Source organism: Crinia signifera, chromosome 9 (genome assembly GCF_055691185.1).
Source record: "Crinia signifera chromosome 9, ASM5569118v1, whole genome shotgun sequence".
Classification (NCBI taxonomy): Eukaryota; Metazoa; Chordata; class Amphibia; order Anura; family Myobatrachidae; genus Crinia; species Crinia signifera.
In genome coordinates this window covers 164,867,327-164,883,814 of record NC_139225.1, presented here as the reverse complement: position 1 = coordinate 164,883,814, position 16,488 = coordinate 164,867,327, and the positions used below count along the sequence as shown (strand labels likewise).

Genomic DNA, 16,488 nt, shown 5'->3' with positions numbered 1-16,488 from the left:
TAGAGAAGGGAATAGGTGGAAATGGAAGAGGGAGGGTGAGAGAGAATGAATAGTTGAAATTGGTGAGTGTGTGACAGAGGGGTAGATTTATTATTGTTTCCATAGCGATCCGTACCAGCCCGTTTCCCTTCACCACTTTATCGTGGTGAATCGGCCCCGCACATCGCTTGAATCTATTATCTTTTAAATATAAGTTATGGGAGTGCGTTATCCCCACTTGCCAGGGATAGGCGTCCTCCCATAACGGCTCTGCGCTGCGTACTTCCTTGATGTACTGCGCATGCGCCGGTTTGCGTGTCTTACGCTGGGTTGTCTGCGCATGCGCAGTTATAGTTTTGGACGGCAGGGAGCAGGCACTGTTGTCCACGCCGGAGGCTTTGTCAAACAATAAAGTTTTGTGTAATAAAAAAAAAAAATGCAATGCGATTTTTTTTCTTCACCACTATATCGCATCGCATTGCATGTCCCTCAAAATCGCATGTGATCGCATGCGATTTTATAGGGTGTGCGATGCCATGACATTAGGTATACAATAATATGATTGTATGTCCCAAAAATAGATTTAACGCACCCCCCCACTATCCACACCACCCTGAAGCGTGGCGGCGGAAAACATCCTCCGACTTTTTCATTACCCCACTATCCACATCGGCGTGGAGTTGATTTCATATAGTGTGGAGAGCGCAGCGAGCCACCGAGCCCGAAGTGTGGCGAGCAGCCGCGGATTACTTTACATGTATTTCGCGTCCGCTCGCCACGCTTCGGGCTCGGTGTCTCGCCACACTATATAAAATCAACTCCACACCGACGTGGATAGTGGGGTAATAAAAAAGTTGGAGGATGGGTTCCGCTACCGCTCGCCACACTTCACAGAGCAGTGAATATATTACATAGGAAAATTGCATCGCATATCGCATGGTGCATGACGCAGAATAGCCCACTAAGCAAATAGCTTAGTCGTCGCCGTGCTAGGAAACAAGTACCAGAAAAAAAGGGATTTAGGATTACATAGCGCCTGAAAAAAATGTCGCTATGTACTGGACGTTAGAGGACACCTTCATAAATAAGGTATGAGCCGGGCGCCCACATTCAAATAACGTATAAACGTTATCCCTCCTCCCCATACCGCGGCACGCTAATCACCCGCATCATGGGTTTGATAGGTCAGGGGAAGCGCTACCAATTGATTTAGCGCACGGGGATAGTGCATATGCCCCAGTTCTACAGATCATAAATCTACCCCAGAGTGAGAAACAGAAGAGAGAGAGGGAAAGGAGAAATTGGGAGAGAGAGAGAGAGGTCATCCTGAACAAGAATATATAATACCAGTACTCACTGTGGTGGTGGGGCTGACAGGGAGATCCTCGCTGCAGTGTTTGCTTTGGATCCCTGTGACTTGCTGGCTGCTCCTCCTCCTCTCATCCGCACAGGCAGTGCACCATGATCTCCATGCACCACCGTATGTCTCCTGAGCAGCAGCATCCATTAGTCTGGTCTGCTCTGGTCCCGGACAGCAGGGGCTGCTGGGACATGTAGTTTTGTTTTAAGTGCCTGGCTGCCACCTAAAAAAAACTACATGTCCCAGCAGCCCTGCTGTCCGGGACCAGAGCAGAGTCTGGCTGCAGCAGAGCCGATGGACACACCACGGGGACAGAAATCATTCAGGGGCAGATAGATAGCTGGTAAGGAACTATTTAATATAGTTGTAGCATGATTGCCAGCACCTGTGGTGAAACACCTTTACCTAGCTCCCCACAGGTGCTGGCAATCATACATTACCAGGGAAGCCCAGGAGCAGAGCATTGTGTCCTCCTGGAGAGGGGCATGCTGGGAGGTATGGATAATGTATGATTGGCAGCACCTGTGGGGAGCTAGGTAACTGATAAGAAAGGTGTCACCACAGGTGCTGGCAATCATACATTACCAGGGAAGCCCAGGAGCAGAGCATTGTGTCCTCCTGGAGAGGGGCATGCTGGGAGGCATGGATAATGTATGATTACCAGCACCTGTGGGGAGCTAGGTAACTGATAAGAAAGGTGTCACCACAGGTGCTGGCAATCATACATTACCAGGGAAGCCCAGGAGCAGTGCATTGTGTCCTCCTGGAGAGGGGCATGCTGGGAGTATGGATAATGTATGATTGCCAGCACCTGTGGGGAGCTAGGTAACTGATAAGAAAGGTGTCACCACAGGTGCTGGCAATCATACATTACCAGGGAAGCCCAGGAGCAGTGCATTGTGTCCTCCTGGAGAGGGGCATGCTGGGAGGTATGGATAATGTATGATTGCCAGCACCTGTGGGGAGCTAGGTAACTAATAAGAAAGGTGTCACCACAGGTGATGGCAATCCTACATTACCAGGGAAGCCCAGGAGCAGTGCATTGTGTCCTCCTGGAGAGGGGCATGCTGGGAGGTATGGATAATGTATGATTGCCAGCACCTGTGGGGAGCTAGGTAACTGATAAGAAAGGTGTCACCACAGGTGCTGGCAATCATACATTACCAGGGAAGCCCAGGAGCAGAGCATTGTGTCCTCCTGGAGAGGGGCATGCTGGGAGGCATGGATAATGTATGATTACCAGCACCTGTGGGGAGCTAGGTAACTGATAAGAAAGGTGTCACCACAGGTGCTGGCAATCATACATTACCAGGGAAGCCCAGGAGCAGTGCATTGTGTCCTCCTGGAGAGGGGCATGCTGGGAGGTATGGATAATGTATGATTGCCAGCACCTGTGGGGAGCTAGGTAACTGATAAGAAAGGTGTCACCACAGGTGCTGGCAATCATACATTACCAGGGAAGCCCAGGAGCAGTGCATTGTGTCCTCCTGGAGAGGGGCATGCTGGGAGGTATGGATAATGTATGATTGCCAGCACCTGTGGGGAGCTAGGTAACTGATAAGAAAGGTGTCACCACAGGTGATGGCAATCCTACATTACCAGGGAAGCCCAGGAGCAGAGCATTGTGTCCTCCTGGAGAGGGGCATGCTGGGAGGTATGGATAATGTAGGATTGCCAGCACCTGTGGGGAGCTAGGTAACTGATAAGAAAGGTGTCACCACAGGTGATGGCAATCCTACATTACCAGGGAAGCCCAGGAGCAGAGCATTGTGTCCTCCTGGAGAGGGGCATGCTGGGAGGTATGGATAATGTAGGATTGCCAGCACCTGTGGGGAGCTAGGTAACTGATAAGAAAGGTGTCACCACAGGTGCTGGCAATCATACATTACCAGGGAAGCCCAGGAGCAGAGCATTGTGTCCTCCTGGAGAGGGCATGCTGGGAGGTATGGATAATGTATGATTGCCAGCACCTGTGGGGAGCTAGGTAACTGATAAGAAAGGTGTCACCACAGGTGCTGGCAATCATACATTACCAGGGAAGCCCAGGAGCAGTGCATTGTGTCCTCCTGGAGAGGGGCATGCTGGGAGGTATGGATAATGTATGATTGCCAGCACCTGTGGGGAGCTAGGTAACTGATAAGAAAGGTGTCACCACAGGTGCTGGCAATCATACATTACCAGGGAAGCCCAGGAGCAGAGCATTGTGTCCTCCTGGAGAGGGGCATGCTGGGAGGCATGGATAATGTATGATTACCAGCACCTGTGGGGAGCTAGGTAACTGATAAGAAAGGTGTCACCACAGGTGCTGGCAATCATACATTACCAGGGAAGCCCAGGAGCAGTGCATTGTGTCCTCCTGGAGAGGGGCATGCTGGGAGGTATGGATAATGTATGATTGCCAGCACCTGTGGGGAGCTAGGTAACTGATAAGAAAGGTGTCACCACAGGTGCTGGCAATCATACATTACCAGGGAAGCCCAGGAGCAGTGCATTGTGTCCTCCTGGAGAGGGGCATGCTGGGAGGTATGGATAATGTATGATTGCCAGCACCTGTGGGGAGCTAGGTAACTGATAAGAAAGGTGTCACCACAGGTGATGGCAATCCTACATTACCAGGGAAGCCCAGGAGCAGAGCATTGTGTCCTCCTGGAGAGGGGCATGCTGGGAGGTATGGATAATGTAGGATTGCCAGCACCTGTGGGGAGCTAGGTAACTGATAAGAAAGGTGTCACCACAGGTGATGGCAATCCTACATTACCAGGGAAGCCCAGGAGCAGAGCATTGTGTCCTCCTGGAGAGGGGCATGCTGGGAGGTATGGATAATGTAGGATTGCCAGCACCTGTGGGGAGCTAGGTAACTGATAAGAAAGGTGTCACCACAGGTGCTGGCAATCATACATTACCAGGGAAGCCCAGGAGCAGAGCATTGTGTCCTCCTGGAGAGGGGCATGCTGGGAGGTATGGATAATGTATGATTGCCAGCACCTGTGGGGAGCTAGGTAACTGATAAGAAAGGTGTCACCACAGGTGCTGGCAATCATACATTACCAGGGAAGCCCAGGAGCAGAGCATTGTGTCCTCCTGGAGAGGGACATGCTGGGAGGTATGGATAATGTAGGATTGCCAGCACCTGTGGGGAGCTAGGTAACTGATAAGAAAGGTGTCACCACAGGTGCTGGCAATCATACATTACCAGGGAAGCCCAGGAGCAGAGCATTGTGTCCTCCTTGGGGGGGGAATGCTGGGAGGTATGGATGATGTATGATTGCCAGCACCTGTGGGGAGCTAGGTAACTGATAAGAAAGGTGTCACCACAGGTGCTGGTAATCATACATTACCAGGGAAGCCCAGGAGCAGAGCATTGTGTCCTCCTGGAGAGGGACATGCTGGGAGGTATGGATAATGTATGATTGCCAGCACCTGTGGGGAGCTGGGTAACTGATAAGAAAGGTGTCACCACAGGTGCTGGTAATCATACATTACCAGGGAAGCCCAGGAACAGAGCATTGTGTCCTCCTGGAGAGGGGCATGCTGGGAGGTATGGATAATGTAGGATTGCCAGCACCTGTGGGGAGCTGGGTAACTGATAAGAAAGGTGTCACCACAGGTGCTGACAATCCTACATTACCAGGGAAGCCCAGGAGCAGAGCATTGTGTCCTGTATGGAGAGGGTCAGGTAGGGCAAGTATGGTTGTAAGACCATGTCCGGGCCCCCTTCTCTCTGTCAGGGCCCGGGACTCCAGACCCCACAGCCGGCCTGGGTCAAAAGGTCAACACACGCACATGGAAAAGGTCATCATACGTTTTTCATGATTAAAAAAAAAAAAAACATACATAACATCACAGTGGACGTGGAAGGTGAATATAACAGTAACTGTTGGTACACTAATACGGTGTCTATGTCGACCTATATCGACACTGACACGAAAAACTCATGTCGATCTTTCCATTTCGAGATTTTGCTTGTGTCAACATTTTGACCATATCAACCTAATGCATGTCAGCCTTTTTCATGTGTCGACCTTCTGCATCCACAAATAATGGTTAAAGTATTGAATGTCGACCTAACGATACAGAGCACTGAGCCACGGACATGATGCTGATGAGTCGCCTAGCAACCCCTGATTGGCAGCTAGGCGGCCAATAGCGCTATTCAGGAGGAGGAGCTGCAGGATGTAAACACACATATTGTGGCTTCTAACTTCGGGGGTTATTCTGGTGCAGCATTGCAAATCCACCAAACCCCGTCCGGCGAATGAACGCCCCCCCCCCCCCCCCCCGCAGCGCGTTTTCCCCCGCACAGGCTGCAAATGGATGTTTAGCATAAACATCCATTCGTATGCCTGCGGGTAACCTCCCACATCTTTTGATGGACGGCGACCATGGAAAGATGTGGAAGGTGCGTGCACACTGGCACAGATATGGCCGGGCAGCTGACATTCGGTGATGTCATCTGCCCTCCACCAGCTCCTGCGTCACGGCCTCATTACCATGAGAACGCCCATGGAACGCTGGCCGTTCTCAAATGGTAATGAGGCAGCCCAGCGCACCCCGCCCTTCTCCGCCCCCCACACGCCGTCATGGGTGCGTACACCCGGCGAACCGAAAGTTGGCAGCAGGTGCACGCACCATACGTCTGCACGTGCGCAGAAACCCGCATGCGCAGATGCGCGACATCGGTCACGCAGGACCGGACAAACTTTATAACCCCCTTAGTCTGTGGGTTTGCGTTGTTCGTTTTCTTGTTATGCCGAGACCCCTGGATGCTACCCCTTCATTGGATTTCCCCTTCATTGGATTTTCTTCAGGTCTGTCGGATGGAGGATACCTACCTACGTGACAAGGTAGGTAAGTATCTGTGTGAATGTGCTATGTATGTAAAAGCAGTTGTACTTTTATTGTGTGTTTGTGTTTTATTTCACTATTTGTATTGTTGTGGAACTACAAGTCCCAGCGGGCCCTTTAATGCACCGCATGCTGGGACTATGGTTCTCGAAGTCCCTGTATGCAGTGCAGGCTTGCTGGGACTTGTAGTTCCACAAAAATACACAATAGTTTATTCTATTTTTACACATTTAATCAGCCCGGTGGCCATCAGGAACAGCCCCGGACTTCAGCCTGGGCAGGTATATTCTGGAGGGGGGACCCCTTCAATAGGTTGTCCCCACTTCCCCAGGATCCCTGCCCAGGCTGACCGGTCAGAGGGTTAATGCTTTGGATGGGGGGACTTGTGCAAAAAGTCTCCCCCTGGCTGTGGCATTACCCTGCTGGCTGGTGGGCCCGGGGGTGGTTCTTGAAATACAGGGGAACCCTACTCATATCATGTCTCATTGTACCCCATATTTTGGGCACCAGGACCGGCTCTTGAGCCTGGTGCTGGTTTTATAAAATCCGGGGGACCCCTACTCAGTTTGACCTGTGATTTTATGAAACCAGGACCGGCTCTTTGAGCCCATGGGGGACCCCATTCCGTTTCGTGTTTGAATTTGTTTAATTTTATAATTTTTTTTGGACAGAACCATGCACAAATCACACTGAAAATCGCCCATCACAACCGGGTCTGTTTGTGCGGCGATAGGTATACTTTTTAATGGGATAATATCTGGATGCAAATTGAAAAATCACCACTTCAGAATGTGCAAATTCGAGGCAAAAAGTGCAATTTTTACCGCAATTCACATCCCATTAAGTTGGCGATTTCAGGAAACCTTGTGAATTCTGACATTTTTTGCCTAAAGATCGCAAAAAAAAATAACGCACCCTATTAAATGTCACCCATCGTCTCCAAGTGCGTGGAAATCCATCTCTGCCCATTCTGTAAATGGGAGCCAGGCTCAACCCTGGTAGGTTCCTGGGACGAATTGCTGGGTCACTGAACCCAGGTTTTTTTTTTTTTGTAAGATGTTATTCCACTGGGCCGTGAACCAGTTCCAAACAGGGATATTGAAGTGGCAGATTGCAATGTTGGTGATATGATTGGGACACACACGTGGAATGTCCACCTGCGGGGTGGATGTATCTGGTCACGCTAATTAGTGGTTCTGATTTAAATATCCCCAATTAAGTATTAAGGCACCCGGATGCCTTGTCACCCTGTCCCACCACCTCACTTGTCTCATTGCAGATACCAGGAGTAACCAGACAAAGGCGGTTTGCGTTGCACAAAGCATTATTGTCTCATATATGTAAATTCGGTAGAAGCCCATGAAGGATTGAGCCTCTATGAGAACTACAAAAGGAATCACTGGAACCAATTTGCGGTAACGATAATTTGCTTTCTTTCACTAAAACAATTACTTAAATGTGTAAATAGTCGGCGGCGCGGTCGTGTTGGCAGAAGTGCTGCAATTTACCAGAACGTCACTATAATAATGGCCAGAACACTTTCCACTTCTAATCGCCCCGATTATACGCCCGGCATCTGCATGTCCCTTGGAGAATGTATGAAATGAAATATTTGCTGGCTCTCCCCATATAACGCAGGTATTACACATCACATATAACGCAGGTATTAGTGTCAGCCGGCACCTTGCGCATCAAACGTCACCCAAATACATATAGTAAGAGACGGGTTCCTGTGCGTCCCCAGATAAGGGGCTGTATTACATCACACAATCACCGCAGAGGGAAAACCTCCCCAGTAATAACAGCCATACTGTATACAGACACCACAAGGGATCGCACTGGGCGTGAGGTGCGCTAGTGGCCGATTGTGTCTATCGCACGATTCCACACTGAGGTCATCTGCCCAAACCACAAGAAGATTGTTGCCCAGGAGGAGGTAAATGCTCGATGCCCAGGGGGAGTTAAATGCTCATTGCCCAGGGGGAGTTAAATGCTCATTGCCCAGGGGGAGTTAAATGATTGTTACCCAGGGGGAAGTAAATGCTTGTTGGCCAGGGGAGGGAAATGCTTGTTGCCCAAGGAGAGTTAAAACTTTTTATTATGGGGGGGGGGGGGGAATCGGCGCTGCAGGGACGCAGAGTCTCTGACTGCCTCAGAAACCCCTTGTGCCACTCCAAAGATGGCCTTTGCCACAAAGGAGACAGCGGCATGTCAGTGCCTCCGTGACAACGTCTCTCACCCCCCTCGTTAACGGGGAAAAACAATGACTGCCGTTATAGTGCTGCTGCGTTAACATGATAATAGGGCAGCATCGTGCCCAGCCCTAATATATATATATATATATATAGTCCTATGATGCCACAGACAATTGCGGAGTCTGGCAGGGATCTGCAGGGTTAGATGCCCGTTTATACCTTGCTGCCTCTTCCAGCACCATATTTGGGTCAGAGGTTTCCATCTGTGTACTACAGTAGGTGCCCATGTGGAGATTGTGCCAGGAGGGTGTGGTATAGGCTTCCGCCAGTCGGGATCCCGACAGTCATTAGCCCGATGTCGGGATCCTGACTGCCCGGACTCAGACAGCATGGTGAGTGCAACAAAACCCTTTGCGGGCTCGCTGCGCTCGCCATGCTGCGGGCACTGTGGCTTGCTACGCTCGCCACCTATTCTATTCTCCCTCTATGGGGGTCGTGGACCCCCACGAGGGAAAATAGCGGGTGGCCGTCGGGCACCTGTCTGTCGGCGTTTTGACGGGTAAATGACTGTCGGGATCCCAACTGTCGGGACCGCGTCCGGCACCCATGCCAGGAGGAGTGCAGCCACCAAAACTATTTAACATAACTTTCTCAAACAACGTCAGTAGCCCAATGTTTATGTGTTGCCTGTAATAATGGCTGTCTGCGTGGGGATCCGGTTAGCACACCAGCGTTTGGGATGCCGCCAGTCAGAATACCAACCAAAACCTGGCCGTCTTACACCATTGTAGGCCCTGGCCAAAGCCATTCACTGTAGCCCCTACACACCAATAAATAATCATAAATGACCCCTCCTGCATCCTGATTGGTGGATAGCCCCAGCCATCCACCAATCCGCACGCTGATAGCCATGCACTGTCTAACTGCAGGCTGGGAGGCAGGTAGAGAATGCTGCACTCTGATTGGTGGATAGCCCCAGCCATCCACCAATCGGCATGCTGATAGCCATGAACTGCAGGCTGAAACCTGGAATTGTGAGCCCCTGGGAAGTTGCCAGTGGGCATATTGATTATAATGGCCCTGTGCACAAAGCAATACATCTCTGAGTGTGCCCACCTATTCTGAGCGTTCTATGTTCAGGGCATGAGTCTGAGTTGAGACTAAAGTGAAAAAGACAGTAATTTTGCACTGGGACATACCGTGCTGCACTGCAGTGGGGCAGATGCATGGAGTATGTGTGAATGCAGGGTAAATGCCAGTTGCTTCTGCATTTAGCCAACAGCTGTTATTCTTACGCTGCAATTTATATCTGAGACTGGACCCAGTAAAACTCATCTCTCTGCCCGTTACTTTTGCATCTGCCCCCTGCAGCGCCACGTGGTTGTGCCAAGGTGCCCAGTTACTGCTCCCTTCTGTTTTATTTCCTGCTCAGACTTAGGGGGTTATTCTAGTTCACTCGCATAGGCACAATCACTCTCTAATGGACAAAACCATGTGCACTGCAGGTGGGGCAGATGCAACAGGTCCAGAGAGAGTTAGATGTGGGTGTTTTATTGTTTCTGTGCAGGGTAAATACTGGCTGCTTTATTTTTACCCTGTAACATAGATATCAGTTTGAAGTACAAACCCCACCCAAATCTAACTCTCTGTACATGTTACATCTGCCCCACCTGCAGTGCACATGGTTTTGTCCATTAGAGATAGATTGTGCCTTTACGAGTGAACTAGAATAACCCCCTCAGGCCGGTATGCAATTAACCCCAATTATCTTTTCCCCCCTCATCTGACTGATGATCATTATCGGCCTATCCAGTTATAGACCTCTAGATCTGTATTCATCTCATACTTGGTATCCTCCTGGAATGGCCTGGAAGCTCCCAAAAATTGGGTGGCCCTTCAAGGCCCCTCAGAAAGGTGGGCAGTTCTCCTGCTTCTTCCTTAGACCCCGCATCACCCTCGGCAGCAGAGACGAATGCAAATGTTTGTGAATCTTTGGGCAGGGGGCGGGGCAAAAATGGCTCAAATTAATTCACATAATTTTAGCCCTGCCCCCCTCTCTGTAGGGGTCCCCCGTATTTCTGAAACCAGCCCTGGGCTCTTGGACCAGTCCTGCTTCAAAAAATAAGGGGGACAAAAAATCTGGGGGTTCCCCATATTTTGAAACGAGCACCAGGCTCCAATAACCCGCGGTGTCATGCCACAGCCGGGGGACACCCTGGCCATACCATGAGCACCGAGGCTGGTCAGCCTTGGACGGGGTACCTGGGGGAGTGGGGACCCCCCCCCAATAAAGGGAGGAATAGCAGCATCTGCGTTTTCATTTGCAGCAATATGAATGGCTCTGAATCAGGCCCAATATAACGGGATAAATCTGTCGGAGGAATAGCAGCGTCTGCGTTTTCCACCAGTGATCTCTGATCGTCGCTGCTGTGAGAAGCCCCAGTCTGTTTTTGCTGCTATGAAACGCGTTCACACTCTGCCGACACCGGGGACTTGTTTGTGTACAAAGCAGAAGCTCTGCCATTTGTTTGGGGTCTCCTCCACGGCGGAGGGTCACGTCAGTTGTCTGTCCCTGAAGGAAGAGGCTGCAGATGCTGGAGCGCCGGTCGCCACTAGAGGGGGATGTTTCTGGCTGCGTCCCGGCTGTATCACAGCAAATACAACATTTCTTCTGTTTCCACAAAGATGCAAAAATAAAAAATAAAAAAGAGAAGATTTTGCCTTTTTATTATTTGGGGATTTTGTGAAGCAGATTCCTAGATGTTTCTACAGCAAAATGTGTCTTTTATCTGTATTTGTAGCGCTGTCGATACTTGGCGTACAATGAAAGGGTCAGAGCTTGTGGGGTTTGTGCAATGAATATTCATGGCTTCCTGGGAATTTCTGCGTCCGCGCAGCTGCCGGGGAGAGAGGTCACCAGTTGTGATGAGGGCATCTGTTCCCATTCGCTTAAAGGGGTGGGTGGGGGGGCTGCTTTGTTCCCTGTGGGTGTCAGGGGACCCGGGACGGCACAGTGTCCAGTGCAGCGTCAGCCCCCACATTGCTTGCTGACATCGGATTGATGCGGGAATCAGTGAGCAATAACTGGAGCAATCAGACCTCCGAGTAATGGGGTTAAACGCCAGGCGTGTACCGTAACGCTGCAGCAAGCGCGTTATTTATCTGCTAACGTCTGGTAGCGGGTGCGACTGAATGGTTGACAGTGTCTAAGTCGACAGACAATAGGTTGACACCAAAAGATTATTAGGTGCAAGGTCGACATGGAACAGATTGACTTTGACAAAAGGTGGAAGCAAGCGAAAAGTCAACAGGAAAATGGTAGACACATAAAAAGGAGGGAGGGAGTTTTTCAATGTTGACACCTGCCGACATGGATGCGGTGCCTCAGCCCTCTGTACTGTTGTAGTCGAGATGGATCATAAAACATAAAAAAAAGTCCAAAGAAAGATGAAAAATTGTGATAAACTCATGTCGACCTTTTCATTGTATCGACCATTGGCATGTCGACCGTACGTGTGTGGCAACATTTTGTCAAAGTCCACCAAGTATGTGTAAACCTTTTGTCACTGCCGACCTAGTGCACATTGATCATATGATGTTGACATATTAACTGTGAAACTGGGCACCGCCGACCTACAGGGGATTAGTAGCATTTGTTTTTGAAAAACTCTCATTTTTGGGCAGAGTTTCCAGTCGTCGCGCGTCGCCACGATGGCGTTCTACTGGGCGCCTCTAGCCGGGCCATCTGCACTGTCTGTGCGGCAGAACATAACGAGGATCTACATTAAGAGCCTAATTCTGGTTGGTTCGGTGAGCAGTGAAATTCGCTGCTTACCGAGCGTTGAAACGCCGCCCGACGTCTCTCGCATGCGTCCGCTAGCGGGAGAAATCATTCGATGGTCACCGACTATCGAATGGTTCTGTTACCTTCAGAAATAACTATAAATATAGTCTCAACGGACTTTTCATTCCTTCGGTGTGCACCGCAGAGGGGGTGGGGCACTGACGTCATGTGACATCAACCACTCACTCCCGGCAGGCATTGGCCCGTCTACCCACAAAACGCTGGGCGTTCCCCGGCTCCAGGGCAGTTGTGGCCCGTGTCTGTCCCTGGGGCTCCCTCCACACAACGAACGACCTGGTGAGTGTGTAACCGGGGTGCGCAGAAATATGCATGCACAAACTCCATCCCTCGGGGCTGGGGCTACCAGCGGTCCTGAATCGGCCCCTCTGTGTATGACGTAGCGGTTACGAAGCGAGTTCTTCTTACAGCTGTCAGGGCATCTACATTCACAGATGATATTTCTATGTAATCACGCTCCTGCTATTAATTCCTCCGTTCTCAGCGTTTCAGATGCTGGTAAGAACGGTGACATTTCCTCCATCTTACAATGCTGAAATGTCAAACATCTGCTCCATTTACATATCAGCTTCCATCAGAATCCGCCCGCTGCATTTGGTAGCCAGCTGCGAGGCTCACGCACACACGTGAAGCCCCTCTGTACCGCGCGCTCAGATGTCTCTCGCCTCCCAACATGCAGAGAGTCGTCACAATGGTCCAGCGCGGGGCGCGCCTCTCCAGCCGCGCACTCCTCAGTCAGTTATTATTACTGTCCTTTATTTATATGGCGCCTGAAGGGTTCCGCAGCGCCTGGAGTGAATGAGCAAAACAAGAAAAGCATCAGGGGTCAGGACACTGAGATAATTATTAGGGCCACAGAGACTTAGGGACCCATTAAGAGCTGCTCGTTGGCCCTGTCTCCGATGTTGGGGGACTGAGCAGCCAGCGCCTTCGGTGGAATTTTGCAAGGGGCGTTTTGGGGGGGACACCTGGCGTTTCATGGACGTGACCACACAAATGGTGGGCCAATAGAAACACTAAGAGGACCCCTGCCTGCTCCGTGTGGGCAGATGACGTCACATGACCGTCCCCAATTTGTATCTGAAAAGTATGTCCTGGCTCACCTTTGGCAGCGAGAAGCGAAAAATCATTCGCTGGAGAGCGTAGTGAGCACGTCCGAATCAGGCCCTTAGTCCGCAGTGTCCCCTTGGTCTCCCCTCGTGTGCAGTGCCGCATAGGTCTAGACTTACTCAGTGCTTTGGTGGTCCTGGGGAGAATCGGGCCTCCCTCCCCATCTCCCAGAAAATGCTGGGGTGCCAACCACAAACACCAGCGTACGGCCTACATTCACACGGCATCACATGACCCATTCCCACATCACCTATACGTAGCCGGGGGGGACAGACTGCTCCGGGTAATTATATACTTATATTACAGATATGTTTTGTGGTGGGAGGTTCAGCCTGCATGGACGCAGTACTGAGATTTACAATGTAAAGCTGTGAGTGCCACCAGGATTCAGCAACGTGCCCCCCCCCCCCACCAAGGAGAGGAAGCAATGGCCGCCCCCAGCAGATCTGTCCTGACACACAGTGCGTTATGAATAACAGGCAGGGGGAGTCATGTGCATACATAGTATTATAATACCTGCAGGGTCGCTCTGTCGGATCCGCGCCGCTGACAGGATTTAGTTCCTGCGATGAGCACGGGATTTGCCTCATACAATATCTGAGCTGATTCCCCCTCCCCCCATCTCCCCCCCCCCCCCCCCCCCCCCCCATCTATCCTATAAGCAAATAGTCTCTGCAGCCGACCAAATGCCGCGCGTGACATGTTTCCTCAGCCAAGATTAATCGGAGAAACCCAGGCGAGGCAATCCATGCTACGTGCTCCTGCTACGGCTGTAACCATGGAAGCGCCTGGATTTATTGGGTTCTGCTGCCGAACACGAATCTTATTACTGTCGCCTGCCAGGTCCCCGGCCTCTCACGTTCCGGCCTGAAATGGCGGCATCTGTCCTGCGTCTGAATAGCAGATAACAAATGAGGCCTTAGATGATAAGAGCTTCATCCGAGGCCCAGAGACAGAGTGCAGCCCTGTGGGCATCCTGGCCGCAGTCTGATGAGGATTCGCTCACCCGGGGGCCCTGTGGCCCAAATATCATCTGAGCCTCTGCTTTTATATATAGAATCTGTTCAGGATAGAGCTGGATGCACAATCCTGTCCTGTGAGATGACGGCGGCCATACAGCGTACAGCAGGAGGTATCAGACAGTTACGGTATATGGCAGAGACATGTCATGCGGTCTATTGTGAGACAGGTGAGTAATGTAGCTGGCGGGAAGCGAGCGATCGGTGCACCAGTCTGACCAGTTCTGTGCATCATCCCGTCAGATGTAGCAGAGGCCTAGTCACTAATTACTCACCATCCTCATGTATCCGTCTGCTCACTAAGGCCTACCGCTGAGAATACCCACATATACCCCCTCCATGTATACTCCTCAGGGGTCCATCCATCCGCTCCTCCGCAGGCAGCCCTGGGCATACACCTCCAACAGCCTCCCCATACCCCGCAGCCGCCCAGCTAGCACTCCACTACCAGCCTCCCTGCCATCACCCCACTACCAGCCTCCCTGCCATCACCCCACTACCAGCCTCCCTGCTACTACCCCACTACCAGCCTCCCTGCCATCACCGCACTACCAGCCTCCCTGCCATCACCGCACTACCAGCCTCCCTGCTATCACCCCACTACCAGCCTCCCTGCCATCACCCCACTACCAGCCTCCCTGCTATCACCCCACTACCAGCCTCCCTGCCATCACCCCACTACCAGCCTCCCTGCCATCACCCCACTACCAGCCTCCGTGCCATCACCCCACTAACAGCCTCCCTGCCATCACCCCACTACCAGCCTCCCTGTCATCACCCCACTACCAGCCTCCCTGCTATCACCACACTACCAGCCTCCCTGCCATCACCGCACTACCAGCCTCCCTGCCATCACCGCACTACCAGCCTCCCTGCCATCACCGCACTACCAGCCTCCCTGCCATCACCGCACTACCAGCCTCCCTCCTACTACCCCACTACCAGCCTCCCTGCCATCACCGCACTATAAGCCTCCCTGCCATTACCGCACTACCAGCCTCCCTGCTATCACCCCACTACCAGCCTCCCTGCCATCACCACACTACCAGCCTCCCTGCCATCACCACACTACCAGCCTCCCTGCCATCACCACACTACCAGCCTCCCTGCCATCACCCCACTACCAGCCTCCCTGCTATCACCCCACTACCAGCCTCCCTGCCATCACCGCACTACCAGCCTCCCTGCCATCACCCCACTACCAGCCTCCCTGCTATCACCGCACTACCAGCCTCCCTGCTATCACCCCACTCCCAGCCTCCTCCATTGCCCACCCTGTTATACCCCACCCCCTACAACCATGCTTTTGATCACACCTCCCATAAGCGCTACCCAAAAGCCTCATTGTGATAATCTCTCACTCAGCCTCCCCCTGGGAACCCAACCACCCCCTCCCCCTCCACACTCCTCCAAAAGCCTCCCAACTGGGGTATGGATCATTGGATAGACACCACTAGGTCGACATGCATGAAGGTCAACATGATTGAAGGTAGACATGGGTTAGGTCGACAGGGTCATTAGGTCGACACAAGCATTCGGTCAACATGGGGAAGGTCGACAGTCAAAAAGTTGACATGGGGATTTTCAAGTTTTTTCTCCCAAATGCCGACACAGTCGACATGGGCACTGAAACGTAGCACCGCGTCCCCTTCACATGGTTTGCTGCGCACTGTTTTATTCTCTCGCCACGCCCTAGTGTTGGCAGAGGTCGGTTCCCAAAATTGACATTTAACTGTCGACCTAATCCTTGTGTCAACCTAATGACTCTGTTGACCTTTCTGCTTGTCGACCTAATGCTTGTAGACCTAGTGACTGTATCCCCCCAACTGGCACCGTCTCTCTGAGCAGCCCCCCATCTAGCTAAGTGATGGCCTCCCTATATGCACTCCTACACCAACCTCAGTGTCGGCACTCACCATGAACCCTTTCCACAAGCATCCACCCTTGGGCACAAACCCACCATCTTCTTCCTGGTGCAATGCCACCACCTTCCCTGCAGCTTCCTTGTGAGAGCCCCGCACCACCCGCCCGTCCCGTGTGTCCTCTACCAGGGCCCTCCCAGTGGGCACCTTCTATGACCCGCATCCTATATAATATAATGGCATGGAGGGAGTAAAT

At 51.7% G+C, this 16,488-nt stretch overlaps 1 long non-coding RNA gene across 2 annotated transcripts in view; it reads left to right on the top strand.

The window, feature by feature from the left end:
* LOC146036785 (uncharacterized) overlaps positions 1-16,488 on the top strand; it is a 48,688-nt gene that overhangs the window by 13,001 nt on the left and 19,199 nt on the right. Inside the window, exons 1-2 of one of the 2 annotated variants that reach the window (XR_014460966.1) lie at positions 1,589-1,682; positions 7,464-7,599. This is a non-coding gene — a long non-coding RNA (uncharacterized LOC146036785). Of the gene's footprint in view, positions 1-1,588; positions 1,683-7,463; positions 7,600-16,488 lie in introns of those variants that run through there. The other variant, XR_014460965.1, reaches the window with a different exon arrangement.